The sequence below is a fragment of the Camelus bactrianus genome, chromosome 17, assembly GCF_048773025.1.
Source record: "Camelus bactrianus isolate YW-2024 breed Bactrian camel chromosome 17, ASM4877302v1, whole genome shotgun sequence".
In the NCBI taxonomy this organism is placed as follows: Eukaryota; Metazoa; Chordata; class Mammalia; order Artiodactyla; family Camelidae; genus Camelus; species Camelus bactrianus.
Window position 1 is genome coordinate 18,342,827 of NC_133555.1, and position 27,178 is coordinate 18,370,004.

Sequence of the window (27,178 nt, forward strand, 5' to 3'; positions counted from 1 at the left end):
ATGTTTTATTCCTTGAAAATCAGAAGACACTGAAGAGTTTTAAGCAGAGGAGAGAAGTTACCTGATACATAGATACATACAGCCACCATGTGAAGAAGAGATTGACGCAGGGGTCAAGTGAGGAAGTTAGTAAGAAGGCTGTGAAAGTGGTGTAAGGGCAAGATGATAGTGGCTTGAACTAGGAATGGCACTGGATAAAAGGAGATACGAACAAACAGAGGGGGCGTGTTTTAGAGGCAGTGCGGCTAGGATTTGATGAATGGGAAATAGGATGATGAAGGAAAAGAATGCATCGTTTAGTGGCCTGAGCAACCAAGAGGTGATGGGAGTCTTTCTTAGGAGACCACCTGGCGTGCTTGGTTAGGGTGTCTGCCTTCTTGGTCCTCCGTTAGAGCAGTGACCAAATTGCTCTGATGCCCGGAACGGCAGTAAGTATTTGTAAATATCCTGTGATGGGAATGCTGATTGTAAAGACCATATCATCTCCCTTCTGTGCTTCTCTAGACATGCTAATAAGTGGGTGCTGAAAATGTCGTGATCTTTTAATCACAGCCTTCTTTTCATAAAGCCATTTTCAGCAGACACCAGTTCAGGGCAAGAGCCAAACCCTCTCTGGCTGCTGTTGTTTGTTGCTGGTGTGTCACTATTCACAGCATGCACCATGCAGGGGGTGGCCTCTGAGGAATTTCTTTTGCTTTGGGAGACTTTTGGGAAGGTTGCCTATTTTTGTTGATGATGGCTTGGGAATTACTTTGTCAGGAATTTTGAAGCCCAGACGTCTAAAAAAAATTACAAGACAGTATTAAATATTTAAGTATGCTAATTTCTTTATGTGGTATGAGATTTTGGCTGAGATTGGATCTTTGGGCTGTTGAGTTCCGTGTTTACCGTCTTGTATAGTCATAGATCCAATTTTGCCTATTAAAGCAAATTCTAAATTTCTTTCAGTCTGTTGGATTAGCATGTGTTGAGATCTTGTATCTTTTATATTCACAGGGAGTACAGTAGTGAGCTTAGCTCTGAACTGGAAACATCTTAGCTTGTGAAAGTCATGTTCGAGTAACAATGAGAAATATCTTTTAAAATGTTTTGGGATCATTTTCTTTTCCATTATAAAAATAATATAAGCTCATCGTAAAAAAATTGGGAGGTACACAGTGAAAAATCTACCTAAGTCCAATCACAAAGATATCCACGTGACCTTAAAGTTTCTCACAAAATGGAAGAGCTGGAAGGGGCTTGTTTGGATACTTACAGCTTCTCATTTTGCCTGTGCAGAAGCTGAGGCCCAGGGCGGCATGGAGTCTAGAACCCAGGTTTCCTCACTACTACTCTTGAGCTGCTTCCCTGACTGTTTATATGGCTTCATAAGTGCTTCAGATTCTTGGGGTCTCAGCGGAGGGTGAGAGGATCTGCTCCACCCTCTTCTAGAATTAGATGGCCTGTGACCTAGCTTGTCACTGAGCAGACATGTGGCTCCATCTGCCCCCTGGTGTTCGGGGGCTGAATGGTCTTTCTTTTTGTTTCTTCCCTTGTGATCCTTTTTTTTTTTTTTTTTTTTTTTTTCAGTTTTTTTTATTGAAGTGTAGTTGATTTACAATGTTACTTTCAGGTGTACAGCAAAGTGATTCAGTTATACATATACATACATATATATTTTTTCTTTTCAGATTCTTTTCCATTACATGTTATTACAAGGTATTGAATATAGTTCCCTGTGCTCCACAGTAGGTCCTTGTTGTTTATCTATTTTATATACGGTAGTGTGTATCTACTAATTCCAAACCCCTAGTTTATCCCTCTCTTGCCCTTTCCCCTTTGGTAACCATAATTTGTTTTCTATGTTCATGAATCTGTTTTTGGTTTGTAAATAGAATTCCTTGGCATTCTTAAATAAGGATGGTATTAAATCACATTGACCTAGGTGAGTATTTCTCAAAGAATGGTTTTTAGACCACCCACATCAGAATTATCTAGGGTGCTTGTTGAAAATAAAGACTCCTGTGCCCCAACCTAGGTTGGTGGAATCACAACTTCTAGGGGTGGGACTGGGAATCTGACTTAAACTCAGATCCCAAAGATGACACTTAAGAATGACAAGGTTAGTGGATTTCACTAGATCAAAATGTATAACTTCTACACTAAATAGCACCATAAAATTAAAAGATAAGCAACAAACTCAAAGAAGATATTTTCAACCCCAAATAACTGGGGAAAAAAAAAGCTAAGTTTCTAGACTCTCTAGCAAACTCCTACAAATTGATAAGGAAAACTCAAACTACCCACTAGGAAAAAACGGGCAGCTTATTAACAGGCATTTCCCTAAGGGTGGGGGAACAGGAGTTTGTCACACTATCCTTTGTGTATTGCTGTGTTTTTACCCCGTCCTTGGGCTGCAGAATAGAGAGTGGGTGGGGTGGGAGGAAGGATGAGTGTGGGGATGTGGAGCAGTACTGGGAGCAGTGAGCACCCCAGCTTCCCTGCTGATACTGCTTTTTTTTTTTTTTAGAATCAGACTGTTTATTATAGCTTTCCTAGTAAGTCAGATTTTCATGTATTTATACAATAATAACAGATCATATAACTTATAGTTATTTGGGTATTTACTGCGTGCCAGACATGCATGATTTACACACATCATTTCGCTGAATTCTCAGCAACAACCCTAAGAGCTGGTGCCTTTGTTTGGGTTTCCCCCCAGAGGAGAACTTGAAGGATTTGGAAGAGTCATTTATTTGAGAATTTAGAGCAGGAACATAGTGAAGGATTGGGAAAGGGACTTGGGAAAGGGAGGAAATCTAATAAAGGATGCTATGATGGGCTGGTTATCACTGGGCGTAACTGGATCTCAACTTTTACTGGTTTGGCTGAGTGTCAGTTAGGAGGTGTCTTGATTTCTGATTCGCATCCCAAACCTATAGTTATAGAAAATAATTTGTCTGACCTGGTTTCTTTCTTGGAAACCCATTTTATACGATTATATATATATTTTTTAATTGATGTACAATATTATGTAAGTTTCACGTGTACAACATTGTGATTCACAATTTTTAAAGGTTATATTCCCTTTGTAGTCATTTAAAAATACTGGCTCTTTTCCCTGTGTTACACGGCATATCATCATATTATTCATTTTGTGCCTAGTAGTTTGTACCTCTTAATCCCCTACCTCTATCTTGCCCCTCCCCTCTTCCACGTCCCCCTGGTAACCACTAGTTTGTTATTACATCTGTGAGTCTGTTTCTTTTTTTGTTATATTCCCTAGTTTGTTGTATTTTTCAGATTTCACGTATAAGTGATATCAGACAGTGTTTGTCTTTCTCTGACTTATCTCGCTTGGCATAATGCCCTTCAAGCCCAACCATGTTGTTGCAAATGGCAAGATTTCATTCTTTTTTTATAGCTGAGTAAGATTCCATTGTATACATACACCACATCTTCTTCATCCATTCATCTGCTGATGGGCAGATGCTGCTGATACTACTTTGAACTCCAAGAGGATGTGCCCAATTTTTGCTTCATTTCTCTCTTGCCCCAAAGTTCTTCTTAGAATAACACTCCCCCCCGTTGCTTCCTCTGTCTTCTGAGTTATGAAATGGTCATCTAAGCAAACCAAGAATTTGACAGCTGCTGGTTTTTTTTTTTTTTTTAAACAAAATGAGATGTTCAACTGATGTCTCAACAATAATAAGTCCTCCTTACCCCGTCCCTCTAGTTATGCTCCCACACCTTTTTTTTTCCTGAGCATTTTTATTACTGTGATAAAATACACATAACAAAAAAATTACCACTGTAACTATTTTTAAATGTACAGTTCAGTGGCATTAAGTACACTCACATTATTGTGCAGCCATCACCACCATCCTTCTCGAGGATCTTTTTCATCAGCCCAGACTGAAACGCTGGTCATTAAACAATAACTTCTCATTCCTTGGTCCCCTCATCCCCCGATGACCTCTGTTCTACTTTCTGTCCCTATGAATATAACTATTCTAGGAACCTTATACAAAGGGAATCATACGATATTTGCCCTTTCAGATCTAGCTTAGTCCACTTAACAATGTTTTAAAGAGTCATTCACATTGTAGCATGTATCAGAATTTCATTCTTTTTAAGAATGAATAACTATTCCATTGTATGGATGTACCACATTTTGTTTATCCATTCATTCATTGATGGACTCGGGTTGTTTCCGCCCTGTGGCTGTTGTGAACAATGTAACATAATGCAGCTATGAACACGGTATACAAATATCTATTCGAGTCCCTGCTTTCAGCACTTTGGGGTACCCACCCAGAAGTGGAACTACTGAATCGTGTGGTTAATCTTCTGAGGAACTGGCAAATTGTTTTTCACAGTGGCTGCACCATTTTATATTCCCATCAGCAGAGTACAGATGTTCCGGTCTTTCTACATTTTCACAAACAACACTTGCTATTTTCTATTTCTTAAAGTTTTTTTTTTTTTTTTGAAGTTTGAAAATACATATATATTTTCTAGACCCTGAGAATCCTACAATAAAGATTACTGATGGACATGGTTTAAATCAGGAGTTGGCATACCGTCTCTGTGAAGGGCCAGGTAGGAAATACTTTTGACCTTGTGTCTCCGTCATGACTCAGCTGTGCAGTTGGAGCTCCGTAGCAACCGGAGACAATCCATAAATGAATGAACATGACTGTGTGTCCATAAAACTTTATTTAAAAAAGCAGGCAGCAGGCTGGATTTGATTTGTTGCCAGTAGTTTTCTGACCTCTGGTTTAGACTCTTGTGACCAAAGTTTACTTAATTATGGTCCCTCCTTCTTTTTTTTTCAAAAAACCTAAAACCTGCTCTAGAGTCTTGGATTCTTGAATTCAAGTCATAGAGGGCTGCAACGCTTCGTGAATGGCAATGAAGCTTAGTGACATAGCAAGTTGTCACTTTTCTAATGTCTGGATTTTCATTGCTGTGGCACCAGAACTAGGTACTTAGTGGGTATGATGGGCTGAATTGTGGTGTCCCAAAATTCACACGGTGAAGCTCTAACCCCTAACGCCTTAGATTCTGACTCTATAGAGAGATAGGGCCCTTGAAGAGGTGATTACGTTAAAGAGGCTGGTAGGTTGGGCCCCAATCCAATCTGACTGGTGTCCTTGTAAGGAGAGAAAATTTGGACACGAAAAGAAACACCAAGGATGTACGTACACAGAGAAAAGAGCGAGTGAAGAGGCAGCAAGAGGGCAGCCGTCTGCAAGACAAGGAGAGAGGCCTTAGGAGAAATGGACCATGCCAGCACCTTGATCTTGGACTTCCAGTCTCCAGAACTGTGAGAAAATAAATGTTTGTTGTTCAAGCCACAACTTTTTCTTACGACAGTTCAAACTAACACGAGGTGACTGTAACTCGTCCATCCTAACTTGTTGAGACCTTGTCCTTCTTTGCTCATCCTCACATACCTAACATCACGGGAATCTTTCACTGAATTTTGTGGGTGAAGTTACAGGCTATGCTCTAATTGCATTGGCATATTTGGTGTGTATGAAGATCTTATGACATATCCCTAACCCATGTTGAGAGTCATTGTAGAATATATTCCCGTAATGCTCTTAGCTCACCTTTTCTCTCTTTCTAGTCTCCTTCTAAATGCTGCCCATTCTGTTTCTACTACTGGGCTCTATAAATATAATATAAATAGGTGCATATGTCCTTGGTTTATAGTGCTGTTTGTCGCAGGCAGGAAGTCAGTGGCATGGGGCCGTGGAATCAGAGAATTTACTAGCAGTGTGTAGCCTCAGGCAAGAGATCGTACTTCCCAGACTCAGCTTCCTCATCTTCACCGTATAATAATACCTGTATTATTTTTGGAGTTCCTAGACACATTAGAGGCAATGTAAGTGATATGCCCAACCATGGCCCAAGGTGGGCACTCAGTAAATGGTAGTTCTCAAGGCAATCAAGAAGTATTTCTCTTTTTTCAGTCCCTGTGATCTGAGCTATTAGAAGCTGTTCAGCCTTTGTTAACACAGCCAGAACAGTAAGGGCCTTAACTGGCTCCTTATACATGATGCTGGACGCTGCTTGTTAAATCATTATTTACAAGGCTTAACCCCTCAAGGAGCTTTTGTCGCCTGGCGGACACGTGACAGTTGTGGAGAGATGCTTCAAAAAAGCAGAAAAGAGGCTGAGTCATCCCAGCACCGGGTCTCCCTGTGTCCATCAGCTTTCTCAGATCACTGTCTCTCCCTGAGCCTCATTGATCTCATCTGTAAAGTGGGGGCTCAGACTACACCACATCTCTAGTCGGTTCTTTCTAAAAGCTCAGTCATTCACCTTAAAGTCGTGGGGACCAAGGGGATGGCCGGCTGTGAGAGGTCTTCATTCTGCTTTGGTATGACCCAAACTGCTACCCCATCACCGGGAGTACTCTCTATCAAGGTTCAATTTCACTATTTAAATTTAATGTCGTTGGCATTTTAATGTTTAATTTTAAACACGGAACATAAAATTAGCTTCTTATTAGCTTTAAGAGCTGTTTACCTCCTCAGAGGATACTGACTACAAGAAACTCCCAGCTTACACCATGCTCTTGTTGTTGCTGAGTTTCTGGAGTATCTAGTTTCTGTTAGAAAAGATGGATCTGTCAGATGGTAGCCGTAAGCAGAGGTGCCTGAGAAGGAAATGTACCGAGTTCTTTCTGCTCCCTGCTGCCGTCACCCACCTCACACCTGCGTCCACATCTGGGAAGAGTTGAGGGTCAGGTGGGCTGGGCTGGCGGGTGCCCTGGGGATGGTGCAACAGGGGCATTTCATTGACCCACGTGGCAGAGTAATGAAAGCCAATTCTGCTGCGTCTGCCTCCCCTTCGTGTCCGGCTTTCGCACACTGCTCCCTGTGAAACAGTTTGGGCCCACACTTGACAAGGGAGAAGCGTGCTCCCTGACTCCAGGAGAGCTTCTGGGGAAGAGCTGTTTCCTTTTCTTTTATAGGGAGAATGATAAATACATATAAATGAGTGCATCTTATGGCGCAATACACACACTGCGTTTCATCAGTATTCATGACACATGCTTCACTCTCTGCACAACGGACATCTGTTAAAAACGAGATTCAGAAGTGTCATCCCGGTTTTAGTAATTCTGAAACACAGACTCCGAGGTGATGTTTTATTGAGTTCTCCTGCTCTGACAGCCCTGGTTGTACAACTGACTGTAGATAACTTTTACTGCTTCAGAATCTCCTCCAGAGACAGAAACCTAACTCTCTGTGTTCAATGAAATGAGCATTACCTAAGAAGCCAAATCAGTATCAAATCTTTCCTTGTTAAGGCGAATAGCCTCTTTGCAGCTATATTTTGAGATAGCTCGAAGTCTCATCTAATTAGGTGAATTTCTAAACCTGTGGTTAAACTCTAACCAACCCAGGGGAAAATTAGAAATATATTAGAAGTGTCACTGATCTGAGATTTCTGGTTCTTGCCTATGTGTCTACAGAAAAGCAAGGAGCTTCTCCCTTCTGTGTTACAGGTTTTGATGAGAAATCCAGAAGAAAGAATGTGTGAAGGAAAAAGATGACATCTGTGCCTGGCAAACAAAATCCAAAGATTGTTACAGTGAAAACAAAAGGAAGGCAAGACAGTACTTACTAGTTCAAGGTAAGCGGACATCTCTGTAACTGCTGAACTCTGGTATGTTAGAACAGAGAAGCGGGTTTGTGCGAGTTTGTGTGTGAGTGTACGTTGGCTTGTCAAGTGAAGATATCACTAAATTGTACACTTAAAAATGGTTGAAATGGTAGGTTTTTGTCATATATATTTTACGATAATTAAAAAAAACTTCAAAGAAAAATCAAATGAACAGACAAAAAATGAAAGCAGGTAAACACATACATGGGTGTCCATGCACTCCATATATAGTCTGCAAAGATGTGTTGATGGTGGTTATGTCTCATAGATGGAATTGAGAAAGAACAGAAGAAAATTTGATCCTATATGCATGTATATTTTTGGCATTTTTCACAGTGAGCATATATTTTATAATTTTTTTAATTGAAGGTTTTTTTTTTAAGTCAACCTGACCTGTGGTAAAACCTTAGAGCTGGTACAATTTTCTAGCTTGTACAACCAAAGCAATCCTGAAGGTCTGTTTGCCATTGAACTTGCTTGCGTCTAACATCCCTGTGTAATGTTTAACCTAGAGTGAGAATTTAATTATAGCTTAAAACACAGAATGGTTTTCCTTTTCTAGATTAAATTATATCTTATGGAAAAACAGGCTCTCAGTATAGAAAGAATGTGGACTTCTGACTCCCTCACTGAGGGGAAACTCCTCCATCTAGTAATTTACTGCAAAGCAAGATGTTTCTATTTGTAGTTTTACATTCCTTTCTTTGGTATTTAAGGCATATTGGCTATAAAAAAAAAAAGAGCCTCAACCTCAGAACACCTAGAAATTTTTATGCATAATAAGAGTTTTTTTTAAACCCTAATAAATTGTTGCAGAAAAATACCACTTTAATGGGTCACCCATTTTACCAAAAGTAAACCCTATAATAGGGTGATAAGTTTGTGTAATTAAAAGGAAAGTCTGAAAGGATGCACTTACCAGGCTATGTTGGGAACCTTGAGGAGATTATCTGATGGATGGCATCAGATGAAAGATTATTTACTTTTTCTTTACATATCTGTGTATTGTGAACTGTTACAACTAAGGCCTTTTCTTGATCACTTCATCAAGGTATAACTGACCTACAATAAACTACATGTCTTTAAAGTGTATAATTTGAGAAAAAAAAATTCTATGAGGAGATGGATATTAACCAAGCTTATTTGGTAATCACTCCCCAATATGTGTATGTCGAGTCATTATGCAGCACACCTTAAACTTATACACAGCTGTATGTCAATTATATCTCAGTAAAACGAGAGAGAGAGAGAGAGAAATGGGCAAACGATGAAACAGACAAAATAAGACAGGATCCTTGGAGAACTATAAGTGTCTTGCTTTGTATTGAACGTTCAGCATCGCTTAGGCAATAAAGTAAAGCAGCAGCTCAGAGCTGAGAAGCCCCAGAATGAAAAGATTTTTAAATGAACTGTACATTTCGATGTTTTGACCTACACATATACCCTTGAAACCATCACCATAATGAAGACAATGGAGACATCCATCGGAAGTCTCCTCATGCCCCTTGCTAATCCCACCCTCCTGCCCTCCCAGCCCCTCTCGTGCCCCAGGCAACCACTGATCTTGTTTCTATTACTGTACATTAGCTTGCATGTCCTACAATTTCATATAAATGAAATCACTCACCTTTTTGCCTGGTGTCTTTCACTCAGCGTAATTATTTTGAGATTCATCCGTGCTATAATGTGTATGGATATTTCATTCCTTTTTATTGTTGAGTTGTATTCCATTATAGGAATAATCCCTCATTTGTTTATTTATTCACCACAGATGGACATTTGAGCTGTTTCCAGATTTTCACTAGTATGGATAATGCTACTGTGAGCTTTCATGTACGAGTCTCCATATGGGCATATGCTTTCATTTCTCTTGGGTAAATACCGAAAAGAGGAATGCCTAGATCATATTGGAGGTGTTTGTTTAACTTTTAAACAAATTACCAAACTGTTTTCCAAAGTGGTTGTACCATTTTACATCCCCACCTGCACTGAATGAGAGTTCCACTTCCTCCATATCTTGTCAGTGCTTGGTATGATCAATCTTTTTTCACTTTATCCATTCTAATAAGTATGTAGTAGTAACTCTTTGTGGCTTCAGCCTGTATTTCCTTAATGACAAATGATGTTGATTATCTTTTCATGTTCTCACCTGCCATCTGTATATCTTCTCAGTGTGTTGTCTGATTCAGTCTTTTGTGCATTTTTTTCTTGGGTTGTTTGTTTTCCTAATGAGTTTTGAGAGTTTGTTTGCATGTTCTGGATACAAGTCCTTTCAGATATATGCTTTGCAAATATTTACTCCCAGTCTCCAGCTTGTTTTTCCTTTTTCTCAACAGTGTCTTCAGGAGAGCAGAAATTTTTAATGTGTTTGATTTGTTTTAATTTGAATTATTACAGTGAGGGATATGTAAAGATACTCATCAGCCCTAGCAATTAACTGTCTAGTTAAAATACATTTGAGGAAAAATAGAATAATTAATAATTTTTAAAAGAAACACAAATAATTTAAATATTTTCCAAAGCATGTAATAGACAATCATTAAGTGTGAGTAACAGGATTTGAAATTACCAGCTATTGAATGTAGTTCCCTGGGCTATACATTAGGACTGTGTTGTTTATCTTATACATAGTAGTTTATATCTACTAGTCCCAAACTCCTAATTTATCCCTCCTCGCCTACCCCTTTGGTAACCATAAAGTTAATTTTCTAAGTCTGTGAGACTCTTTCTGTTTTGTAAATAAGTTTATTTGTATCATTTTTAGATTTCACATATAAGTGATGTCATATATTTGTCTTTCTTTGTCTGACTTCACTTAGTACGATAATCTCTAGGTCCATCCATGTTGTTGCAAATGGCATTATTTCATTCTTTTTATTACTGAGTAATACTCCATTGTGTGTGTGTGTGTGTGTGTGTGTGTGTGTATAAAACGTCTTTATCCAATCGTCTGGGTAGAACTCCATTTATATGTAATATCTAGAGTAGTCAAATTCATAGATAGAAGGTAGTGGTTGCTAGAGGCTGGAAGGAGGGGAGAAGGGGGAGTTACAGTTTAATGGATACAGAGTGTCATTTTGGGACGATCAAAGTGTTCTGGAGATGGATTGTAGCAATGATTGCTCAACAGTGTAACTGTACTTAATGCTTTAGAACTGTACACTTAAAAATGGTTAAAATGGTAAGTTTTATCTTATATATATTTTACCACAATTTTAAAAATATTAAGAAGAGGAAAATTTCACAAATGTTTACCAAGCTTAAAATATCCCCCTAATACATGTTAGTGATAGTTGGCCACCATTTCTAAAAGGTCTCATGGCCTAAGCAAAAGTACAAGATTTTTAAAGGGGAAAAAAATAATATTTAAATGAAGCTTCATACTCCTGGCTTTAGTAATGCAAATTCAGAAGCAACAAATGGCTAGCTGCCTGCCAGGCACTCCTTTAAGACTTTACACGTATTAACTCATTTAATCCTCAATAGACCTAGGAAATACTGCTATTTTCATGTCACAGATGAGGACCTTGAGAACAGAGACGTTATACAGTATGCCCAAAGGAGCCCAGCTAGTGAGAGATAGAGCTGGTCATCAAACACTGGAAATACGGCTCCCGAGCCCACAGCCCTCTGAGCCACTGAGTTTTCCCACTTCCTGTCCCTGAGGGGCTTTAGTGTCCAAAGAGCTGTCTATACACTGTGTCATTGCTTCTAGGATTTCTCCGGGGTAGTTACACCTGAAAAGCTTGAGTGCACTGATGTGCTGTTAACTTGTCTTTGGTAGAAGCCTGTGGCCTGATACACAGAAATGATTTGTCTCCAGCTGGAAATTAACATTTACATAGCTTTTTACTAATGCCAATCATGGAGGAGACACAGGAGGCATAAATATACGATAAGCATGCAAATTTTCTAGGTTTTATCAGGGAAAGGCTCTGGAAAAGAAATCTCTATATTGCAAGTGGAAAACATGACCTCCTTTTCTTTCCTTCCCCCTAAGACTCACGTCTGCCAAAATGGTTTAATTTTTAAAAAAAGGTTTCATGCCTGTGTTCAAATAAATTTGGTAAGTGGTAAGTTAAAAGGAGTTAGATTTTCTTGACTGCTGGACTTCTTAGAGACTTAACATGCTAATAAATGTTATCAATTGCTAAAAAATAGATACAATATGTTTAATATATGAATATATACTATATAACTTAAAAAATTGTTTCCCAGGGCTATTTTACCACAGAGTACTTCCCCCGTGCAGTCGTGAGCAGAGGGAGAGAGGGAGAGAAGGAAAGAGGATGCTTCCAGGAACACTTTTGGGAATCTTGCACTAGGGATTTTCCAAATCTACCACCAGGGGGCAGTTTTCCCTCCTTTTCTGTTCTGACTTTAAACATTGACCAAAACTGTTTTCCCTCAGCACACTTGATTCAGGCTGATATTTTCAAGCGGACTTCGCTAAAAACTTTCAAGAGATGCAGGAAAAAAAGAAGCAAAATAAGAAGCCCTATAGTCCTATTTCCCAAATCCATTAGGCTGAGCCAAAGAAATAGCAAATCTGCCGAGCTCTCCTGGGCCAGTAGGGAGTACAAGTTCTCAGCCATACTGCTTGCCTTTTATCCTCCTGTTTCTCAGCCAAGTGGCCTTTCTGTCATCTTGGCTCCCAAGAATGGCTGTGGGCTTACGTTATCACAATTGCGGATAAATCTCACAGACTTGTGTGTCTTCACAGCTCAAATTCTTTTCTGATTCAAAGTTCCCAGGTCTGCCCTATGATCTGTCCTCTCCGTCCTGGTTGGCAGCTCTGAAGTACCTCTGTGGTGATGGCCAGTCCCAGGAATGTTCTAATCCTGACTCAGTTCTCAGTGCCAGGGCACACATTATTCGTCAGCACAGCATGCTTTCTCTGTAGAACTCAGACTCAGTCCCACAAACCTTCCTGACTCTGGGCTCCAGGCAGGTATTACTTATCAGATTTACAGATACCTATCAGACTTACAGATTGCTGTTCGCGTGAGTGGGAAAATTCTCTCTGCATCCAAACCTAGGATATAAATTCCACCCATTTCTGGAATCTTCTGTAGTGACTCTCTCAGATGAATGTAATCTCCGTAATCCTCTACCCCCCAAAACACACAGAGATTTTAAAAAGTCTATTTTAGATGCACAAAAATGAAAGCCTCCACTCCAGCCCCATCACATCCTTATCCATACCTGACCGTAGCCCACTGTACAGGTGCTGCACCTAATTGGAAGAGGAGGGTTGGTACATCCAGCATGTGCCAGAAACTGCAAGCTGAGCCCATTCCTTTGTTTAACTTCTGATTGTAATTGATATCACACGGTATATGCCCCGTTTTAATAGCATGTCCTGGGAGTTGCCTTTGTATGAGCTGCTCCGGAAACAGCCTGTTGAACTTTAGCAAAAGTTGTGTCACATGTTAAAAAGTCTAACCAAGGTGAAGGTATATAGCTCAGTGGTAGAACGTATGCTTATTAGCATGCACCAAGTCCTGGATTCAATCCCTAGTATCTCCATTAAAAAAAAAAAAATCTAAAAAGCCTAACCTATCATGGTAGGCTTTGAAACTATCTTCTGACAGGTTTTTTTAATGTTGAAAATTTATTTCAATGAATGTAATTAACATTTACATTATGTCATTGTACTTAATTGTATTTATATAAACTTAATTCATAATTAACTTAATAAGGAGAGCAGTATGAGGTAGTTATTAAGTGTGACCTCTGCAGTTAGATGGAGTTTAACTCTCTGCTCTGCGGCTTACTTGCTTTGGAACCTTTTATGAGTTACTGCTTAATCTTTCCAAGCCTTCTCAAAAATAAAGAGAGAGGTAACACCCATCTTGTTGTGGTGCATTTATAACATAAATGTTACTGTGCTTCTTCTTCGTACTAAGTGTCAAACATTTGGGGGAGGATTGAATGGACTCAGGCATTTAGTTCACCTAGCCCTGAAGTGATCTAATTACACCACTTTTAAAATACTCATGTTTCAGCTGAAGCCATCAAGAACAATGAGGCCATGCGTGTTCTTGAATTCCAAATCCAAGAGAGACGAGATTTAAATAGTAGGCCAGCAGAGTCAATACTTAATTTTTAAATTGTGTGTCGGAGGTGAACTTTCCCCAGTGGCCAGTGGGAGATGCTGTGTGAACAGAATAACTGCTTCCAAAGCCGGTTTCAGGTGACTCACCTCAGGGGAGCACGACTGAAAATGATAACCGGCAAGTTCAACTTTGCTGTTAATTCTCCGGCTTCTGTTCCCTGCTAAATTTGACTCCATCCACATTCGTGTGGCAGCAGAGTTGATCGACATTTATTAAATATCCTCTCTGACCAATACACTCTGAAATGAAAAAGGGGTGCTTGAGAAATTTACAAGGTAAGGAGATGGTGACACATGTGTTGGGTAATTGCTAAGGAAACATTATGGAATTAACTATGCATGAGAAATTAACTACTGAAGAAGGATAATAATACTGGGAAAAACTGAAAGACAGGAAAACCTTTTTTTTTAAACTTTTTTATTGATTTATAATCATTTTACAATGTTGTGCAAATTCCAGTGTAGAGCACAATTTTTCAGTTATACATGAACATGTATATATTCATTGTCACATTTTTTTCTCTGTGAACTACCGTAAGATCTTGTATATATTTCCCTATGCTATGCAGTATAATCTTGTTTATCTATAAAGCACTAACACGTCTTCCATCTTCCTACTGGCCTAAGACACGCTCAGTCACAGTGGTAAGGAGAGGGATGGGGCTGAAAGGTAGGGGAAAACAGAGGACTAGAGGTAAGTGAAAATAAAAGCTGTTGTACTCCAAGTTTTGACTCCTGGAAGGGAAGGTTAGTATCAACAGCATCTATGATTTTTATATTGCTTCCATTTAATTTGTAATTTAGAATCTAACATGCATTCTTTCAGCCTTGCCTCTTGAAATTAACCCAGTCTACCCAAGCAGGTTTCAAATTCATCCTTTTATTTTCACAAGAGTTGCTTTTATTTCAACTATGAATTTCCATATTGGGATTTAAGGTAGACGACTTATATCTTACATCAATTCATTTCTCTTATGCAAATAATTTGGTTTCTGACAATTTAAGAGAAAAAAGTGTCTCTCATTTAATACTTACTTTTTGATTCTCAGTGAAGTCAAGAATTTTTTTTCTTATATTTACTGACCATTTGTGTTTCTTACGAAAACTGTCCCTTTCCATCCTTCTTTTTCTATTGATTTGTTTATTTGTTTATAAATTAAGAAATAACTGATTTGAAGGTGACCCACCACAGTATGAGCAGTGTGTCCTAATAACACAGTCCTGATCACAAAACGATTCCAAATAATTAGAGAATGTGAATTTTCATCTTCTGCCTAATTTTTAGAGTTGGTGTCCCAGTGTCTTACTCCCTCTTGGAGTCAGTCTTGAGCTCACGGATGCCTGGTTCCCCTTTCTGAGGTGTGTGTGGTCTCTGTCGACCTTGGCAGGTTGCAAAGGGCTGGGAGAGTAGACATCTTGGCAGCCCTGTGGAGGAGGCAGGTGACACTCTGTAACAATCTTCCTCAATGGAAGGCGGCAGCAACATTTAACTGCGAAGGCGCACAGCTCCACTTCCACCATCGGTTTTAAGGAAAGGAGATGCAGGGGAGTGAATATAGCTCAGTGGTAGAGTGCATACTTAGCATGCATGAGGTCCTGAGTTCAATCCCCAGGACCTTTGATATCGCAGATGTTTACATTGCAAATGTTCTAATAACTGTATTAAAAACAATTTAATTTAAATTTAATTTTCAAATATTTTTTTCTCCGAGAAGGAATTCAATTTATGAAGAGGTCCCCTTTCCTAGAGCTTGGTGCTAAGAGAAACTGTATTTGGGGCAAGCTGAGTCCTTCATAATTTATTGCCCCATTTTCCCACTCGACATTTGCCTCAAGTGAAAGATACAGAAATGAATAAGATGTAATCACTGTGCAGACTGGTGGAGGAATTATGCATTTCCTTTCCTTTTTTTTTTTTTTTTTCAAATGGAGACACTGGGGATTGAATGCAATAAATAACAAGAGCTTGTGTACCATAATTTCGAAGTAGTCAGGAATGTAAATAATATCTTGTGATACAGACAACCGTTGCAATGTGATATAAGATTATCAGTGACTTCTACTGGAGACCAAGTGATGTTACTGCTAGTATTTCTAGTGTGTTACTCATATTCATACTTGAAGGAATGCTAAATTTTAACTAGAAGTTAGTGATAATTTTTAAATACGTAATTTTTACACCAATCTAGGTTCTATTCTTGAATTCTGTGCCAAGATCCCTTGGGGGTCATAGACCACTGACTAAAATCCCTTGATCCCTGGGCTGAGGTGGAGACAGTGGGTAACTACAAAGGAGTGTGGGGAAATTTTTTGAGGTAGATGGATAGAACCATTCATTCTTGATGTGATGGTGGTTAAATGGTTGTATACGTTTGTCAACAGTGGAGAATTTTATGATGTATAATTTAGAGACAGAAAAAAAGACAGGAAGAAAGGGAGGAAGAAAAAGAGGTGCGGAAAGAAAGATGAGTTGAATATTGCTGCTAATAGAAGTAGCCATTGTAAAAGTCCCTTTGCACTGGAGCTGGGTTTCTTCCACAGTTATCCAGTGCTTTACTGAAAGTCACTGTTGCAAGAGTAGTCAAGGGAGAGGACTCTGGAATGAGAGCCCCCAAGTTCAAATCCTGGCTCTACCAGTTATTTGCTTTGTGACCTAGGGCAAATTACATGACTTCTCTGTGTCTCAGTTTCATCATCTATAAAATGAAGATGATAATAACTGTGCCTACATCATAAAGTTTTTGAGGGTTAAATAGATAAATATATTTAAAGTGCTTGGAATAGTGCTTGGCATATAGTAAGAACTCTAATGTCATCTAATATTTAGAAAAGCTTGGGCGAGTGGCCAAGGTCATGATGAAGAGCTCAGTTGATGTCGGTGATTACATCAGTAATCACAGAAAGATTGTGTTTGGTTAAGAGAAGTTAGTCATAAACAAAAGAAGTATGTGTATATGTATTCCTAAGACATATCAACTTGCTTGTTAATATTCTTCTAAACACATATGAAACATCTTTTTTTTTTTTTAATTTTTTTGGCTCTGCCTGAACCACAGCTCTCAGATGTGTCAGCTCCCAACATCCTCTTCCGTTTCCAAATAACTTCCCCTGCTGGACCACCTTATGTGTTGTATTTCCAAAGGGCAAAGCCAGTGCATTTCATGCAACATTTGCAAATGAAAATCATACCCAAGGACATGTAGTAAAGGTGCCAGGTCTCCGATAAAACCCTGGTTGACTTACATAACAAATGCTTAGGTTTGGGTTATTAACTATGAGTGATGTTTAGTACCATTTGTAGGGAGGTTACAAAACTGTGTTGAATGTTTACAACATGGCAAAATGTTCACCAGCCAAGTTTCCAGCACAGTCCTGCTGAGATCTTGGGTTTGGGGTGTTTCACTAGTTGGAGCATGGTTTGTGAACTTGCAAATTACTTACAAGTGAAGAATTTATCAAAAATAACTTTCTATGCCATTTATCAGGCAAGAATTCATTTATCTGGAGAACCAGAAAGCAGGGATTCAGGGAAACCTAAAATCATAAAATAACCCCCCAAAATTTATTTATGTATAGTTTTAACCTTCCTCGATAAACCTTAAATTCAATTTATAAGGTAGAGGAGAGGGAACATACAGGATATCACAGAAACTCCTTGTTAATGTCAGTAAAATATATGTACAGTCAATTCTGTTACTTGCAGTAGTTAAATTTCTATAAAGTCATGTCCACAAACACTGAGTAAGTGAATTCTGAACTATCACTTCTAGGGGGAATACAGAGTTCCTGTGAATCTCTACTCACAACATTCTCATCAACCAATCAATACCTAACCTTGTTTTATGTGTGTCTATGTTTAAAGACACTTCACTATATATGGTGGATCCAGTAACATTGAACTCAGAGCCAACAGCACTATAACTCATACCTGAATGGAACTTACCTAGTACACAAATTTTCTCCAGAAGGCACATCGCAGCCTTCTTATGCTTAGGAACACTAACCAGCATTTCAGCACTATGCTGGAGGGACATTTTCAACAGCAAAATTTAAAGACCTGCAAAGACCTCTACAAAGACCATGAACAGGACACTTGTTTAGGGTGTGAGCACTGAAACAACATGGCAGAGTGCTGATTTATTTGACTTCAGCTAGGGTCTTGCTGAAGGGGTGATTCAAATTTTTCACCCCTGTGCCCATGTCTGAGAATGACTACAAATTCACCACAAGCATTGATTTTGGTATCAAAAGTAAATCTTAGCAAGCAGACGAATTTGCTACGAAATACATGGAATCCATGAATATAATGAGGTTCGACTCTCTAGAGAAGGTAGTCTCACCAAAAAGAGCCTGTGTGGTCCAGCCCTCCTTTCCTGAACAGTGTTAGCAAAGCACAGAACTTACATTGGATAAATGCCCAGTGAATCGTACGCGTGTGCCAGAGCTCGACCCTCCCTGGCTCGGAGCCCACGAGTCTCTCCGTTGGAGAGCTTGCAGGACTGAGCAGGGGGGTCAGCCAGCTCCAGCCAGTGGGCCAAATCCTGCATGCTGCCTGTTTTGAGATGGTCCCATGCTAAGAAAGGATTTTTTCACTTTTAAATAGTTAGAGGGGAAAGAAATAAAATGAAGACTGTTTCATGACACTTGAAAATTACATGGGAATTTAAATGTTGGTATCCATAAAGTTTTATGGAATACAGCCATGCCCAGTTGTTTAAATATTGTCAATCACTGCTTTTATGTAATGAGGCAGAGCCGAGTAGCTGCCACAGAAACCATTTAGCCAACAAAGCTGAAAATATTTACTCTCTGGTTCTTTATAGGAAAGTTAGATGATCCATAATCTAAAATATGGCTAGTTGTCACACTGGACAGTCCTGCACCGGCAATTAAAAGCTTTATACGACCGTGAACTTCTCTAGCAGGGAAGGGTGAGTTCTAGGTTATATAAAATAGGGCCTTTGTTTTCCCCACTCCCACCTCCTTTTTAAAATACATGTTTAGATTTCAAACCCCTATAAATTAAATAACTCAAGAATTTACTCTGCATGTGGAAGCAGATTAAAAAATATCAGGTTGTTTTTATGAACAAATCTGTTGAACCCAGTTTAAACACAACTGAAGGGAACTCATCAGGGTGAAAAAAATAAATGGTGACGTGAACTTTCTTGTGTTGAAGTTATGTGATGAAATTCCAGGAGCTTTGTTTCCTGTTAGCAAAGAAAGTAAAGTTCAATTTGGTTTGTCTTTCTTGGAGTTTGAATAGCTGAAGGTCATCTTAGAGGTCATTTAGACCAAGGGTATCCAAGAGGATTTTCGGTGGAGTTGAGCATGTCCTCTGTGTTATCCAATATGGTAGCCAATAATACACATGGGTGCTGAGCATTTGAAATGTGGCTGGTACCACGGAGGAACTGTATTTTTAAGTTCTGTTCAAATTTAATAAATGTATAGTTGAAATTGCTGCATATGGAACATTATGGAACAGGACACATCTAGACTCAAGCCTCCTGTCTTGTTTTGTTTGCCTTGTGCAGTATTTTTAGGAGTTTAGATTAGTTGTCATCATTTAGACTGGGAGATTTTATGTAAAGGTTCAGAGTCTGGCTTCTTGTGCAAACTTAGAGCATCTGGGGACACTGGGGATGCTCTTTCTTGACAAGACACGTGATCTCTTGTCCCCTCTGCTCCTTGTTGGTTTACACTCAGCCTGCTGTATGATTTTCATTAACTGCTTGGTCTCTATTGGCATTTGAGTGTGCAATCCCTGACCTAATTCCACCCCATATGTTGCATGTGGGACACTAAAGCCCAGAGACAGTAAGTACCTTACCTACAGTGGTCCAGTGGTTAATACTTTGGCTCACACCAGAATCCCCTGAGCAGTGCTCTCTCTACTCCAGGGCCCTGGTGGAAATTTCTGGGCGTGTGTGGGCGGTGGTGGGTGCCACTCGGTACCTGGGTGGGTCTGTGCTGCGCTCACAAACCTCATCCTCCCCTACTTCCAGGCCAACGGTAGGTTGGACACTGGGTGAGTGAGGTCCCCGCTTCCTGCCATCTGGGCTGAGTCACTGAGAGCCACAATGAGCAGTGAGGGCGTGGGAGGGAGAGGGGCCTGAACTTTCCCTGGCCGTTTCCCTCTCCGACATCCTCTCTCATTGTTCACCTCTGACAATTCCAGCATGCATCTGATAACCGTTGTGGGCTGCTTGTCCTCCCTGGCACCCCTGCTTCATGCAGTTCCTCTGCTCTTGTGGGTCCACCTTTCTTTTTCCAGAGGGTTTTTTGCTTACTTCCGGCCCAGTTCCATCTTGAGCCAGTATTCTTAAGCCAGAGTACTGCTTAAATCCACAAAGATAGCTTTGAAATAATCTTTCACGGTATGAGAGTTACATTTTGTCGGGCATTTCTCCGTTCCTTTGTCTTGTTCAGTTCAAGGCGAATTCAGAAAGTAGTCGAGATCAGTGACTATGGGACGTTCTCACCTGGATCTGCGTCCTTGCTCTGCTAGTTCCCAGGTCTGTGACCTAAGGGGAAATCCCTTAGCCTCCTGAGCCTGAATTTCCTGAAGTATCAAATAGCAGCTCCACAGGGCTGTGGGAGAGGACTGAATCTGATAATGAATGCAAGGTAAACACCTTGATGCCTGTGACATGATGGTAGCTTCCTAGATGGGAAGGATGTCACATTCATTTTACCTTGTCCCTTTCCGTGCATCTTACAGGCTTTTGCTAGCGAGGGATCTGCTAGTTTCATGAGGCCTCCCACTTCTGAAGTCCTTTCCTGGAGTTGCTTTGTTTAAAACCTCTAGCAGATGTACCAACCCATTTTAACCCTCAACATCTCTTCACACTTTTCAATCTGCAAATTCTGCTGTGTGTCCTCTGCATAGAAACTTCCATTCACTACCTGATTCTTGACTTTAAAAGGCCTCTTCAAAAACAAATATATATATATGTTCATGGTTGACTGAAGCATTATGCTGTACACCAGAATTTGACACATTGTAACTGAGTATACTTCAATTTAAAAAAAAAAAAGGCCACTTCTCTCCTCGTCCCAGGTGTGGAGCTGACGTCTGTGTGCTCTGGCCACGCTGCAGAGGATGGGCACCTGTGATCTTTGCCTGCCCAGCATCCAGTCCCCCTTGTTCTGATGAGAGAACCCACCCAGCTTTCTTTTAGGCTGAGGTGTATTCTATACAAGATCCCATGATTCTACTCAGATACTCGTCTATTACCTGTAGCCACCTGTCTCCTCGGATTCCCTCTCTATATGAATGAAATATTGCTGTGTGATAATTTCTAGTCTGCCTTGGATATAGGAGCCTACATATCATGAAAAACAGTTGAAACTATTCCATATGTATACCTCTCCCCTAGGCCAACATCATCCTTATTGAAGAGAAACAAACTCAGTGTCATGAAAATCCCAGCAAAACCACCAGAATCAAGAAATTCCAGAGTTTTTTTTTTTTTGTTTTTTTGTTTTTTTTAGATTCCACATACAAGTGATATCATATGGCATTTCTCTTTCTCTTTCTGGCTTACTTCATTTAGTATGTTTTTGAAAAAAAGGACATGAACTTATTTACAAAATAGAAACAGACTCACAGACATAGGAAACCAGGTTATGGTTACCAGAGGGGAAAAGGGGGTGGGAAGGGATAATTGGGAGTTCGGGATTCACAGATACTAATTTATATAGAATAGATAGACAGCAGGGTCCTACTGTAGAGCACAGAGTACTATATTCAATACCTAGAATGGCCTATAATGAAAAAGAATATGAAAAGGAATATATATATATATATATATATATATATATATATATATATATATAAATCACTATGCTGAACACCAGAAACTAAAAAAAACATTGTAAATTGGCTGTATTTCAATTAAAAGAGAAAAAAGAAAGCACTGAAGGAAAAAAAGAAGAGAGAGAAATTCCAGAATCAGAAATTCCCATGAAAGGGGAATGAAATCAGTGTAAACAAAAGAAATTAAGCAAATAGAAATTGTTCTCCACTTCTCCCTTGCATCTCTGGGAAATAACTAGGAGCCACTAGCTCTGTTTTCTTCCATCTAGTCTTTGCCTCTGCAGCACACAGCGTATGACCTGCAGGGGATTTTTGTCTTCATTCTGCTGCTTCTCCAAATGCTGCACATCTTTGGGATGCATGGGGGAGTCATCACGTGCCTTTAGGATTTTCAAGTCAAACTCTAAAGCTAGTGAAAGAAGAAGAGGGGAAACCATGATATTTCAAGCATCTTGCATTCTTGTCTCCATCGTAAAACCACTGTTGGGGTTAGACGACCTGGGGAAGCCTGGCTGTGAAGTAGGGTTACCGTGATTTGTGACTATTCTTGGGTGCAGTTTTGAGAGGGGCCTTTTGGTGGGAAGGTATTTGAGAAGAACTGGTGAGCGAACATGGGCTTCAGGCAGGACAGGAGGTGAGGGAAGATACGGTGTGAGGTTAAGAGATGTGGCTCTAACCTCAGATTCCCTCAGGTCAAGTCCAGGCACCACCTGGCCAAGTCCAAGTGACCTTGAATAGGTCACTTCCCTTCTCTGTGCCTTAGTTTCCTTAACTGTAAAATGGAGATAATCAGAATGATGCCTCTATTACAGAGTCACTGGAAGGTTAAATGAAGTTATATAACATGTATTTAGTTCATTAGTACTCAATAAGTATTAGCTGTTGCTTTTTTTAATCTTATGGACTAGTTTTATCTGTTGGTTTAGTTGGGCATCTTTCATCCAGTCACTCAACAAACATGACTCTCGTGCCCAGCGTTCATCAGGCGCTGTGCTCGCTGTCAAGAACATGGTGATGAACTGTGGTCGTGGACCATGGGAATGACTGTTTTGGAGATCTGAGGAGACCACCGTAGTGGAACCAAAGAGGAGATCATAGCTCTGGGACCCACCTGTGCTACAGGGAACCACAGAGAAGGTTTTAGTGCCTGGAAGGTATGAAGCTTCCCGCTGAACTTGGAGGCTCTGGGAAGAGACTGGAGTTTGTCCTTAGCATTCTCCCAAGAATCCTCTGACTGCTCTCCATCTACCCCCACCCCCGGGCTCTCATCTCAGTCCCTGCTGCCCAAACCCCCAACCTGAGCATTTGACATGAGTTAACCCTTTCGTGCAGGAAAACGTAAATGATTGGAAAGACTCATGGTTAAGTTCTGAGTCTTGGACAACTTGAGCAAATTCATGGTTAGGAAGGTGGAAATGCCTGAAACTTACACTCTACTGCATTACAGTCATTTGTGCTTTCAATGGAAACTCAGACACCGGAGTTTCTCTTTGGCCTCAACAGGGAAAACTTTGAACCAGGGGCTATCTTACTGCTCTTGGTTACTTTAAGCCACCTACCTCCCACCCTAACCTCCTCTTTTTCCCAATTCTACTGACTTTCACGCCCCTGGGCTCTGACTTTTGGGTTATCAAAGGAAAAAAAGAGTCAGTAAAATAAAATCCGTCTATTGAAAGCTGGCCCATCCACCATATTGTCTAACTCCAGTGACAGGCTCTTCTACTTGAGTGTCCTTCCTCTGTGACATCAGTGTCCTCAGTTTATCTTTCCTTTGTTATAATTCAGAAGGTCTTTCGAATCTGCATTTCAATCCAATGAGGCAGTTTACCTGGATTCGGGAACCTGGCCCCACACCAGCCATTGGCAGGAGAACTTTGTGTGATTGTCTTAACCCTCCCGGGCCTCATCTGAAGAAATGGGGATGATGATAGTCCCCCCTTATTGGGTTGCTGAGTGCACTGACTAAGTTGATAGATGAAAAGTGCTTGAAGTCGTGCTTGGCACATACATGTTAGGCGTTGTTACTGTCATCTAGAGAGGAGCAAAATTTCTAGCTAGATCAGTGGGTGATAGTCCTGATGGATTCCTGAGTGCTCAGCCGCTTGCTTCTGCAACTCGGCTTAAAGACAAGCAAATTCAGAAATCACTCAGTTGGGGGTTTGTTCGGATTTGATAAAGATAATTGTTCGAAAGCATGGCCCTTGGAACGCTTTCACTTTAAGAAGTGCATGGTGAAACTAAGATTTGACGCTGGGGTATCACTAACTGGAATTCCAACGTGAATTACATTACAACCACGTCCCTAGACGGTTGTCCAAGATATTGCAAATTACTCACTCTACTTTCTGTGATGGACTTTTTCAGTGTTGCCCTAGAAAGGAATGAAAAGTCAGCTTTGGAACCCAAGACTGTTCAGTAGGCAAATGTTTTCCTAAAATCGAGACAGAACATTTCTGACGTCTCATGCTTCTGACAAAGACAGCAATCCCTGCTGAAGGGCTGGGCCCTGTGTGATTCATATCCTGTGGGCTGAAAAATAGGATTCGGAAACCCACTGCTGTCAGCTCCTCCCTCTGTCTCCTGGGTTTGAATGGCGTTGCTCAGACGTATTTATAATCATCCAGGTGTCCTCGCTTCAGACTGAGGTGGGGCTGCCAACTGTACTTTCTGTGAGTTGACTCATAGTTGTTAAGTACTCTCAGGGCAACGAGAATTTAAAGGGGCCCTAAGGGAAACCTTCTCTAATCAAAAGGAGAGACTGAGAATTCAGGCAGAGGTTGTACACTAGAGTCTTAGTTTGAAAACCATGTGAATTAAACTCCACCATAGAGACAACTGGGATGGTTCCCATCGAAAACCTGGATGATTTGTTCTGTTGTGCTTTGTTTTAAAACCGGAGTCCTGACACCACTTGTCAAAAATCCGAGCTCCAGGGCAGCATGCCCCTTCGTTCGGGCATGCCAGGTCCAGCTCGTCCCAGGAGAACACCACCAGCAGGACCCCTCTAGGGTTTGCAGCCCCTGTTCCGTGGGCCACATTCAGATTTGCAAACATTAGACTTGTGTAAAGTCAAGTTTTATCTTATAATAAACAATATTCATCCCTTTTTCCTTTGTTCCATCACCTTTCCCTTATTTACTCTTATTGAAAGAGAAAGCTCTGTCTTCTGGGTACTGTCGTGCTCTTTCCCTTCATTTCGTGACCAGCCCTGAGTCATACCTACTTCCTGTGTCATCAGAGGACGTCAGTTTGGCAGTCCACCCCTAGGTGGAGCGCTCACCCAGAAACAGCCTGTACGCTCACTGCATACACTCACACATTTGCACTCACACTCACTTGCACACACATACACATTCATACACTCACTCTTACATACACACTCGTGCGTACACCCATCACGTACACACACATTCACACACGTATTCACTCTTTTGCACAAGAATGCTGGTAGAATGTGCAGACATGAGAATTTCAGAGCTGATGTCAGACCTTACTTCCAGAACTTGAAGTTGGTCAGAGTTGGTTGATGGCAGGACATTCCAAAAGGAATGTCAGGGCAGAGAGAACAGTCAGGAGCAACAGATGGGCTCAGAGAGGAAGAGGAGGAAGCTGCCAAAGTTAAGCGTTACCCCTTTGTCTTTTTTGCTGCACAGCCTGAGGGCAGCAAGCCAGTGTCTGTTGTGTGTACTAGGAAATTGCATGTGTTGTCAGGAAATCTGGTCCTGACAGAGGAAAGGGTGGAGTTCTCGTCAGCATTGCTGGAGGTCTGGGGATCCTGGACGTAGAAGAACAAGTGTGAACAATAGACAGCCCAGTGTGAACTGGCTTAAGTAATAAGGACTGTTTATTGGCTGGTGTAACTGAGCAATTAAAGAGGGCTGATTTCAGGTGAGGTTTGATCAAGAGGCTGACACAGTGCTCTGAATTCTCTCTGTTCTGTGGGCTTTATGGTCACATTTTCTTCCTTTATAGTAGCGAGATTGGCTGTAACAGTTTAGTCCTGACATCTGTGTCTCATGTATACAGAGAAGAGAGGGTACTTGTATCCAGAATTCCAAGCAGTAGTCCTGAGACTCTCACTAATGGACTGGCTAACAGCCCAGGTCCACTCATGTAGTAACTGGAGTATGCCAATCGGGTTTCTCCACGAAGAAGAGACTGAGGGCCCAGCAGGGGCTGTGAGGAGGTGGATAAGGTATAAAAATTGGGATTTCACGCCAAGAAGGAGCATGGATGCTAGTGGCCCTTGGCAGGGGCTCGTTGTGTTCCTCACACCTTGCTGGGACTGATGGGTGACGTTCTAGTGCCCCCGCTCCTGAGTCGTAGTCGTAACATTCTGTGGTCGACGTGGAGAAGTGGAGCCCTGCTGGGTAAGAATCTCCCAGGCTGCATTACTTTCCTTTTTCATGAATTCTTACTTGAAATCTCTCCACAGCCCAGTAGATTTGCCCCTCCAGCTTCCGGAGAGAAGTTCAGCCATCTAGCTCCAGGGTAATGATTAAGGCAGAATTTGCTGGTAACTTACTCCTTCCTTTTGTGGACTCTGCTTTACAAAGATGAGCTGAACCAAGCGGAAGCCAGTGTCCTGCTGAAACGGTCTGAGTGGCAGAGGGCTAGACGCTACCGAAATCCCACGAGGAGCCAGGGATCGTCCCTACAGATGCTGCACGTGTCTTCCTCGTTCGTAATCTTGGGGAGGAAGTGGTTTTCTTTCTGTTTCACAGATGATAAACCAGAGACTTCAGGCGATTAAGTAATTCCTCCAAGGCCATAGGGTGTGTAGGGCAGAGCTGGGATTTTAACCCACGCTGAGTAGAATCTGGCTTCAAACCTGAGCTTTTCACCAGCCTCTCTTAGCAGAAACACTCTGCACATCAGTCCTCAGGTGGAATTTGGGGGTGAGCTGCCCAGTCTTCTTCCCCTCCCTGCTTGAAACTCTCCCCACCCGTGGCCATCCTTGCTCTAAGAGTGGCCTCGTCCCTCTGCCAGAATCCAGTCCATGCAGCATCTCCAGATGCCAGTGGCCTCCACCTCAGGAGAGCTGGCCTTGTTTCCTGCACCACCCAGACCTACCCTGTCCAGCCAGTGCAGCAAGTACTTTTCTGATTTCATTTCCCCACTTCACAGCATTTTCCATTCAAAACTTACATATCCCAGGTCCCCCTCCATCACAGCCGTGCTGTACATTAGCTAGTACGTTCCTGCAGAGCTGGTGGGTTGTTTCATTAAGTGTTGCACATGGACACAGGTTGACTTTTCAACAAGGACCTTCTGGAGAAAGTGTGTGCTCACTAGGTGGGAATTCAAGATGAGGAAGATGGTACCTTGAGGGTCATTTGGCTCTCCGCCCACGCTGGTGGGGGTAGCAGTCTCTTGCCTGCACATGGTGCAGTCCGTGTTTGCATTGCAGATTATTAGTTGAAAGGAATGTTTCATGTTCCAGAAATGCAGGGTTCTCTGTCACTTTCAGGGAGATCTTTCAGGTTTGCCCCTGAATTCCTTTCCAGACACACATTTCGTCCTGCTTTCACCTTCCCATTTCATCTGTGCATCATGCCCTACCCATATCTCTCATA

At 41.1% G+C, this 27,178-nt stretch overlaps 1 protein-coding gene across 1 annotated transcript in view; it reads left to right on the forward strand.

The window, feature by feature from the left end:
- FRMD4B (FERM domain containing 4B) overlaps positions 1 to 27,178 on the forward strand; it is a 284,925-nt gene that overhangs the window by 72,105 nt on the left and 185,642 nt on the right. Inside the window, exon 2 of the mRNA XM_074344489.1 lies at positions 7,505 to 7,632. The gene's annotated coding sequence lies outside the window, so the exon portion shown is untranslated. The remainder of the gene's footprint in view (positions 1 to 7,504; positions 7,633 to 27,178) is intronic.